Raw genomic sequence first — 9,769 nt, forward strand, 5'->3', positions numbered from 1 at the left:
TAATGTGGTGTATTTTTATCAATTTCAAAGACATATTAATTGATACAATTAAGATTTTAGAAATTATTTTAATGCATATATAGAGTCAATTTGAGAGACTACTTTAACCTAACAAATTGAAAAACAGTACAAGTGAGCGTACAAGCATTTCTTAAACCAAGTCTCCAATCAAATTGTCGCGCACTTTTTACTCTTCATGCATATGCGTTCCTCTTTTTGCTTTTCCTCCTTTTTTGTTATCTTTTTTTCTTCTACGTGCTCTTTCTTAAACATTGTCGTCGTCGCCACCGTCGTCATAAGTGCGTGCCATCACTGCCTTATCATCTTTCTTCTTTCTTCTTTTTTATTATCTTTTTAATATATACATAACATCATTATTATGTAAATAAACTAAAATAATCACAATAAATAATTTTTTTTTGTAATTTGGGCCAAGGAATTTTTGGCTATCTTGTGAGTGTATATTGTTAGTGACACTATACTATGCTCTTATCATATAATTTAAATACAAAAATATTTATAAAATTATAAAATATTAAGAACTAAATTTTAAAAATGTCTTTAAGATTGTCCACAATGACTAGAGTTGGCAATAAAATAGGGTAGGATAGGATAGAGTTTGGATTTTACTCTAACTCTATCTTGGGGTGTTCACGGATGGGATCCAATCCACATATCCGCAGTGGTTATCCAAATCCGATCTGAAAATTGCGAATATGGATCTGATCTGCATGGCTATCGGATTGGATCCGATCTGCACACTAATAAGATCGGATTATGGATTTTGTGTAGGGGTCCTCATATCCGATCCGAATATCCTCGTATCTGCAAAAATAAAGAAATAAATAAATAAATATTCTTTTTATGTTTTATTTCAACTAATAATTATCATATTATTGTATTAGTTTAATTTATTATTTAAGAAAAGTATGTTTAATATTATTTTAAGAGTAAACATATTTAAAAGAATAGAAAAAATGAATTTTGTTGATATTTTTTAATAAAAATAAGCTTTTAAAATATTTTTGTGTTTTGCGGATATACCCGATATCTGATCTGATCCGATCCGATCCGATCCACAAATGTATGTGCGGATCGGATCCAAGCTTAAAAACTGCAGATATTGTATCAAATCCAATCCGATCCAATGATTTTAGTGTGGATCGGGTCGAAATTTTGGTCATATCCAATCTGATCTAATCCGCGTTCACCCCTAACTCTACCCGCAAGTTAAAAACTTTCTTAAAACTCAATCCTACCCTATCCATGGACTGAGAATCTCTCAACCCTAACTCGAATACTAAAGTTCTCAACCCTACCTTATTCGACCCTACCCGCAGAAAAATCAAAATTTTTCAAGTAAATATACAATTCAATCATTGTAAATTTCATACATATATTAATAAAATAGAAAATAAAAAATAAGTTCAAAATAAAATTAAAAATAATAAAATCTTAAAGAAATCTAACATAAAATTACAAATAGCATGATCATTAAATTCTTAATAAAATTAAAACAACACAAAAAAATAAATATCTTGTCACTCTTTTTCTAACTCTAAGTTCTTGTAACATTACTACTCTTTAAATAATAAATGTACTAAATTAATAATTTAAATCATTAGTTTAGTAATTACTTTGAGCTTTATAATAAGAAAGTCATGGATTCAATACTCACTTCTTTCACTAAATATATCATTTTTAAATATATATCATATAATATATTAGGAGTTCGAGTAGGGTAGGACAACATATACCCTGAACCCACACCCGATCCTAAAACAATTTATGACAATTACATTAATTACGTTTTTAAATTTGACAAAAGTTTCATATTAATTTATATCGATGTGATGAATCCCTTTATGAAAAAAATTAAAAGACTAAGATGGTATATTTTTATTAGAGAAATGACAGGGGCCATCAGAATTTATTTTTTTTTGTCCATTACTTAACTATCAACTCAATTCTTTTAGTGTAATTTCTTTAGTCTAATAACCCAATCAACAACATACTTTATCTCATACTTTAAATATTGATGGCTAACTTTCTTTCTCACTTCTTGCAATATCATCTGACGGAAGAAAAATAAATTAATTTTCAATCAAGATAACATCTATTTTCAAAGAGTAATCCTAGAAATTAAAGGGGTAGCCAGAAACTATGAGGAAGTTTTAGAACTTATAGAGAGAAGCATCAAGTTGGCTGGATGGAAGCCACCGGAAGCCACTGGAAGCATCAAGTTTTAGAACTTTCAGAGTGACAAATTCGATCTTAATTGGTTGGAAGCCATAGAAATATGGCTGGAGCAAACTTAACATTGATGGCTCGGTCATCCAAGTTTCAAATTCTGGCTCGTGTGGCAGCATTCTCAGAGATTCAAACGGCCTGGTTATGGCAGGATTCATGATAAACATTGAAAAGGTAACCATCACTAATGCAGAACTTTGGACAATCTACACAGGTCTTAAAATTGCAATTGATATGGGAATGGAAAAGATACAGGTAGAGATAGATTCTACCTGTGCAGTGAATCTGTTGCAGCATACATCTACGGACCTCCATGATAGCACCTCCCTCATCCGTGCAATTAAAGAGCTCCAAGCGAATCCGGGTGACTTCCGAGTAAACCACATCTTGAGGAAAGCCAATTTCAGTCCGACGTGAGGATGGCTCCGACCATGCACCACTCATTCTTGATACTAACCCTCCAGCCCATCGCTCTAAAAGAATGTTTAAGTTTCAAGAACGGTGGTGCGGTGTTGAAGAGATAAAACAGAGAATCAGGGAGGCTTGGAGCACGAGGATAGATGGATCGACAATGTATATCCTAGCATAGAAACTGAAGATTTGTAGGCATTCATTGGTCCAATGGCAGTAGTCTACTCAGTCCAATTCAGCCAAAGTAATAAAATAAATTCAGGAGGAGATTAGTACACTAAGGGCTGCAAGGGTACAAGGTGGGGAACACATCAATGAACTTGAGAGAAGGCTTGAAGTGGCCTTTAACAATGAAGAGAGATTCTAGAGGGACAAATCTATAATCAAATGGCTTCAAGCAGGAGATAAAAACACCCAATTTTTTCACTACTACGCCAAGCTACGATGCAAATGTAATAAAATCTGGAGACTAAAAGGCCTGGATGGAGTAATGGCTATGAGTAACGAAGATATAGCAAATGTGACTGAAAAATTTTAAAAATATTTTTGCAGAAGGTGATACAGAGGACTCTAACGAAATATTTAATGAATTTGAAGCAAAAGTGACCCCAAATCTGAATCGGAAATTGATAAGGCCAGTTTCATTTGAAGAAGTTAAAAGAGCCACATTTAGCATTCACCCTCAGAGTTTTCCAGGAGAGGATGGTTTCACTGCAAAATTCTTTCACTTTTACTGGGATATTGTTGGAAATTATTTTTTTTGGACAGTTTGGAGTTTTTTCTCAGGTGGACGGATTTTGAAAGGATTCAATCACATACAAATTTGCCTTATACCAAAGATCCAAGACGCACAAGACATGACTCAGGTAAGATCTATTAGCCTTTCCTCCGTATGCTACAAAATCATCTTCAAGGTCTTGGTTCATCAGTTACAAGGTATAATGAATATACTTATGAGTCATAATCAGAGTGCATTTTTAAAGGGGAGACTTATATCTGATAATATCCTTGTTGCCCATGAGTGCATGCATTATCTAAAGAATAAAAAAAAGAGTAGAGATACATAGATGGCACTGAAACTAGATATGAGCAAGGTGTATGATAGAGTGGAATGGAAATTTCTCTGGTTTATGATAGAAAATATCGGTTTTGATGCTAAATGGATTGGGTGGATACAGGAGATGGTGACGACCATTTCTTACTCTGTTGTTGTGGAAGAGCAACCCTATGGTTTCTTTAAATCAACTAGAGGTATCCGCCAAGGAGACCTTCTATCCCCATACATTTTTCTTTTTTGTGCAGAAGGCCTCTCCTTCTTGCTACACAAGGCAGAGCAAAACAACCGCATTCAGGGTATTCAGCTAAATCAACGGTGTCCTAGAGTCAACCATCTCCTCTTTGCAGATGATTCTATTCTCTTTTGTAAAGCCTCATATCAAAGTTGTGATAATATTTGAGCTCTTTTAGATGCTTATGAATGGTATAGTGGGCAAAAGGTGAATTTAGCCAAGTGCGCACTGTTTTTCAGCAACAATACTTCTCAAAATATGAGACTTTTGTTAGTGGACAAGATGGACATTACACATGTGAGATTAAAAAAAAAATACCTAGACTTACCCTCTCTCATCCAGAGATAAAAAAAAAAAGCAACCTTTGGCATAAATAAAGATAAAGTTAGGAAAACAGTGGAAGGATGGAAGAGGAAACTTCTCTCAGCAGGAGGTCGGCATGTTTTGATAAAAGTAGTGGGAGAATCTATTCCAATATATACCTTATCATGCTTTAAGCTACCTGACACGTTGATTCAAGAAATCCACAGTATCCTAATACAATTTTGGTGGGGGAAGAAATACACCAAAAGGAAGATATCATAGGTAAGCTGGGAGAAACTATCAAGGCTTAAGTCAGATACGGGGTTGGGGTTCAAAGACCTAAGAGTCCAAAACCTAGCCTTACTTGAAAACCAATGTTGGAGAATTATAACAAAGCCTAATTCACTACTAGCTAGAATGCTCAAAGAAAAATACTTTAGGTATACTGACATAATGAAAGTAGAGATAGAAAACTTATCTTCCTGGGGCTGGAGAAGTGTCTTGGAAGGAAGGAAGGTCATTAAGAAGGGACTCCTCTAAAAAATTGACTCTGGCACAAACATCAACATCTATTCAAATCCATGGTTGCCTCCTATACAAGGGCTCTCCACCCCAGAACTGTTGAGCACCATCACCCCAGTGCATACGCTGGCAACAGTCAATCAATTGGTGTGTCCAAACAGAAAATGAAACCAACAATTAGTGAAAGATATTTTTCCAACCCAAATATCATAAAGGATATTGTCAACTCAAATTAGGGAGGGAGAGGATAAAGCTCACTAGCTCTTTCACAAATTTGGGCAGTTTGAAGTCTCCTCGGAATATCGAGTTGCATACAATTTTAATCACCCACCAATTGAATTCATCCCAAAATTGGTTGCAAGAAAAGAAATATGAAAGGAGTTCTGAAAATTGAAATTACCCCCAAAAATTTTGTTCTTCCTCTGGTGTGCCTTGCTAGAGAGCCTTCTGGTCATGGCGAACCTCCAACGGCGAGCTACAACAGCAACTCCACAACGCCCTTCCTGCCATGGAGAGGAGGAGACTATCATGCACTGCCTATTTCGCTGCATTAGAGTACAAAAAATTTGAATCAGAAGCCCTTTCAATGGAATCATAATAGGAGAAGACAAAAAACAATTTTACCAGCAAGATAAGAAAGCACACTTCCAACACTTGAAGATGATGGAGAATGTTAAACTGAAAAAGTTGAATATTTATTGTTGGTGAATATGAAAGTCTTGCGATGAATTTATATTTAAGCATACAGCAAGACTCCCAATGGAGATAGCTCTGTTGGGAAACACTTTTCCTCTTTTCTATCTGGTTATGTAACCCCATTCAACCTTAATTTTTTTATTTAGAGATTGTTATTTTCCCTTTACTTGAAAATGCTATTTAGGACCGTGATATGCATTAGATTAACCTCCCACTTTTTTATCTTTTCTCCTAATTGGACACTGTACTCGTTTCTTTAAATTAATGAAATGAATAAATTTGTCTTGAAAAAAAAAAGTTTGACCTGATTTTTTATCTCCTAACATTACAAGACACCAACATTTTTCAATCAGATATCTTCAATAGACATTTGTTTGAGGCATAATTCATTAAAAAATATTTTACAAGTTCAAATCTTACTACCATTTGATGAATGAGTTGTCTGTTGCGGCTCCTCTTCTGATACACCCGAACAAGGTACCTGTTAGTCTTATTAATATAAGTTTATCTTTACCAGCAGCGCGAGGTCGAACACTGATGATCTTCTGTGAAATACTTCTTTGCAACTAAGCCTGAATATCTGAATAAAGTATAGTAGAAAAAAAAAACGTGATAATCACTTGTGAGTTGTGACTTTTTTTTTTTTGGTAAAGTATTAAATTAGTCCTCTATGTTTGGGCGTAATTCTATTTTGGTCCTTAAAGTTTAAAGTGTCCTATTTGAATCCAAAAAAGTTTTATTTAGCTTCAATTTAGTCCCACCGTGAGGTCAAAAATAAATAATTAACGAAACGTCCTACATGACAGCAATATAAGAACAAGTTCGATAATTTGGAGAATAGATACAAGTTTCAGAGGCACAAAATCAACCGTAAATGCATCAATACATGTATTTAACATTTTTTTTAGTTTTATAAAAAATATTTCATTTTAATTATAAGAAAAATGATAAATAAATATATTGATGCATCCATGGTTGATTTTGTACCTCTGGAACTTGTACTTATTCTCTAGATTATCGACCTTGTTCTTATACTGCTGTCATGTAGGACATTTTGTCAATTATTTATCTTTGACCTCCGGTGGGACTAAATTGAAGCTAAATGAAATTTTTTTGGATTCAAATAGGACACTTTAAACCTTAAAGATCAAAACAGAATTACACCCAAACGTAAATGACCAATTTAGTACTTTACCTTTTTTTTTTTTTAACTCGTAAAGGGATGAAAGATATGGTAAATTGGCAAAGAACGTTTGGACTATTAAATAATCCCATAACAAATTATTATTATTATTATTATTATTATTATTATTATTATTATTATTATTATTATTATTATTATTATTATTATTATTATTATTATTATTATTATTATTATTAGATGAGTCATATTATTTTGTTTCTATTTCGAGTGACTTGTATGCTAACTCAAAACTCATTCATCATTATTGTCAAATAAAATTTTAATAAGATTATATCAACATTTGAATTAAACAATAAATGAATTATCAGTCTATGCATCAATATTCTTTTCTTCTTCTTTACTTTTCTTTTTCTTTCTTTCTTTTATTTTTTTAATCTTTATCTCTAAAATGATTAGAGATGACCACCAATATAAAATAATTAAACCGAATTAAAGATAAATAAAAGAGCAATTGCAGGTATTCGGAAGAAAAAAAGATAACAAATAAAAATTTGATAAAGGTTTATAGTTTTCAACAATTTTTTTTATTATTAGTTGGATTTTTCATTACTTATTTAAATATTGGGGCCTGCTACACATACAAGTAAAAAGGCCGTACAAGTTTTACAAGTTATCAGCCCAAACTTCATTAACACGCGCATTAACTCATTTTGAATGGAGCGTAACTACACGCGCCCCACTCAAACGGTTCCTCTTCGTCTTCTTCTTCTTCTTCTTCTCTTCTTCGTCTTCGTCTTCTTCCTCTTCCTCTTCCTCTTCCTCTTCTTCGTTTTTTTTTCGATTTTCATGGTTTCTAAAATTCTTTTTCTTCTTCTTGCTGCACGTTCTTCTTCCTCTTACTCTTCTTCTTCTCCTTTTCTTTCGTTTCTGCACGTTCTTCTTCCTCGTTTTTCTCTTTTTCTTCTTCTTCATTTACGTCTTTTCTCTCTGTTTTCTCTTTTTTTTTTTTTTTTCATGGTAAAATCGTTTTTGAAGAAGAAGAAGCAGCAGAAGATGAGGAGGAGAAAGAGAAAGAGTTCTGAATTATGCATAAGATGTACTTCAACGAATTTTGGGTGTATTTTCTTAAATCCTTTGGGTGTATTCCTATAATCGTTTGGGTGAATTCTTGTAACCGTTTTGGTGTATTTTCTGTAATCCTTTGGGTGTATTTCTGTAATCATTTGGGTATATTTGAGTGATATCTGACTGATATCTATGGGTGTATCTGACTCATATCTATGGGTGTATCTTACTGATATCTATGGGTGTATTTTTCATTTCAGAAAAAATGGCAGGCAGAAACCAAGCTGAAAAAAATGTAAGAACAAATATATGTCTTCGATCAAATCAGTTTTTCATAATAGAAATATATCTAACTCTAATTTTGCTTTGTTTACAGCAAATCAAGGACCTAAAGTGTGCAACCCATCTGTTGAGTGAGAAATTCAGAAATATGAGCGAGGAGAAGTGATGCAATAAGACTGTCCAGGCCATCCTCATTGTTATTGAGTCCATTTTGTCAGATAGATTCTAATGATATTGTCACTGATTAATGTAACTGTTATATACTCTTGTAAGAAATTGAACACATGGTGTAAATATATTTGATCCAATTATAAGTAAATTTTTTTCCATAATTAAACTCTCTCTGGTGTATTCAAAATGTCTGATTTACAGGTACTATAATATGAAGTGGTGATCCAGATAGATTGGAACCCATATATGACGGTCTGCATAGAGATCTGCATAATACACCCAAACACAGACTATAAATACACCCGATAAAAAATTTAATTTACACCTCTGCTGCAGATTTTAACCCAACACTACCTGAAAGCCACTTGTTGTCCACAAGACCAAAATTAATTAAACTCTCTCTGGTGTATTCAAAATGTCTGATTTACAGGTACTATAATATGAAGTGGTGATCCAGAATTCCAAATAGATTGGAACCCGCGATCGAAAAACCAGGGGAAGACGCGCGAGAAGAAGAACGATGAAATTTGGAAAGAAGGAAAACAAAGAAGGAAACAAATCTTTTAAATTTGGTAGTTATACAAACGCGGGATCTTTGTATAGCGCGTGTAAGTGACGTAGGAGTTGCAACGCATTTTAGTGGATTAGGCGTTAATGAACTTGTAATAGTTACAAGCCCTAATCGCTTGTATACTGAGCTTTTCCCTTAAATATTAACGCTTTTAACATTATTAAAAAATGTATGTTCGTAAAAATTAATCTTTTTCAATTGTAACACATCCAAAATTATTAAGTTATATAGAAAATATTTTTGAAACACATCCAAAATCATAAATCTAAAATTTATTTAATATTTCTCTTTTTTTTTAATGGTTAGATTTTTTCGTTACTTATTTGAATATTAATGCTTTTAAAAGTATTAAAATGTATGTTTGTAAAAATTCGTTTTTGTTTTCAATTGTAACACATCTAAAATTATTAAGTGATACATAAAATATTTCTGAAACACATCTAAAATCATAAATCGAAAATTTAAATTTAAACGATAAATATAAATTAATTTTTTTATATCTTATTCGATAAAAACTCATCTAATATTTCTCATTTTTTATTATTTGTTGAATTTTATCGTTACTTATTTAAACATTAATGCTTTTAAAATTATTAAAATGTATGTTTATAAAAATTGGTTATTTTTTCATTTATTACACATCTAAAATTATTGACTTATATATAAAATATGTTTGAAACACATCCAAAATCATAAATCTAAAATTTAAATTTAAACGTTAAAAATAAAACTATTTTTTTATATTTTATTCAATAAAAACACATCTAATATTTCTTATTTTTTATTAATATTTTCAAAATTATTAAAATGAATAATTAAGTTAAGTTTTTTAGATCTTATTCAATAAAAGTATATCTAACATATTAGTTCAAAATATGATCTCTTGTAGGGTTTTAGATGTGTGGGTTAATAATTAAAACCCTTAAGATTTATTTTTTGAATTTTAAAATTAAAATCTTTAATTTTACTGAATTTAATTTTTGAATATGTATTTAAATAATAATCTATTAATAATTAAAAAAGCTAAAACTGAAACAGAAATTTTAAATTTTAAATTTTAAATTT

The 9,769-nt window shown here is 31.7% G+C and overlaps 1 long non-coding RNA gene across 1 annotated transcript; it reads left to right on the plus strand.

Moving 5' to 3' along the window:
* LOC110270512 lies at nucleotides 7,936-8,303 on the plus strand. Its single transcript, XR_002360133.1, has 2 exons — nucleotides 7,936-7,975; nucleotides 8,057-8,303. It is a non-coding gene; the product is annotated as an uncharacterized LOC110270512 (long non-coding RNA).

The sequence above is a fragment of the Arachis ipaensis genome, chromosome B04 (genome assembly GCF_000816755.2).
Source record: "Arachis ipaensis cultivar K30076 chromosome B04, Araip1.1, whole genome shotgun sequence".
NCBI classification, from domain to species: Eukaryota; Viridiplantae; Streptophyta; class Magnoliopsida; order Fabales; family Fabaceae; genus Arachis; species Arachis ipaensis.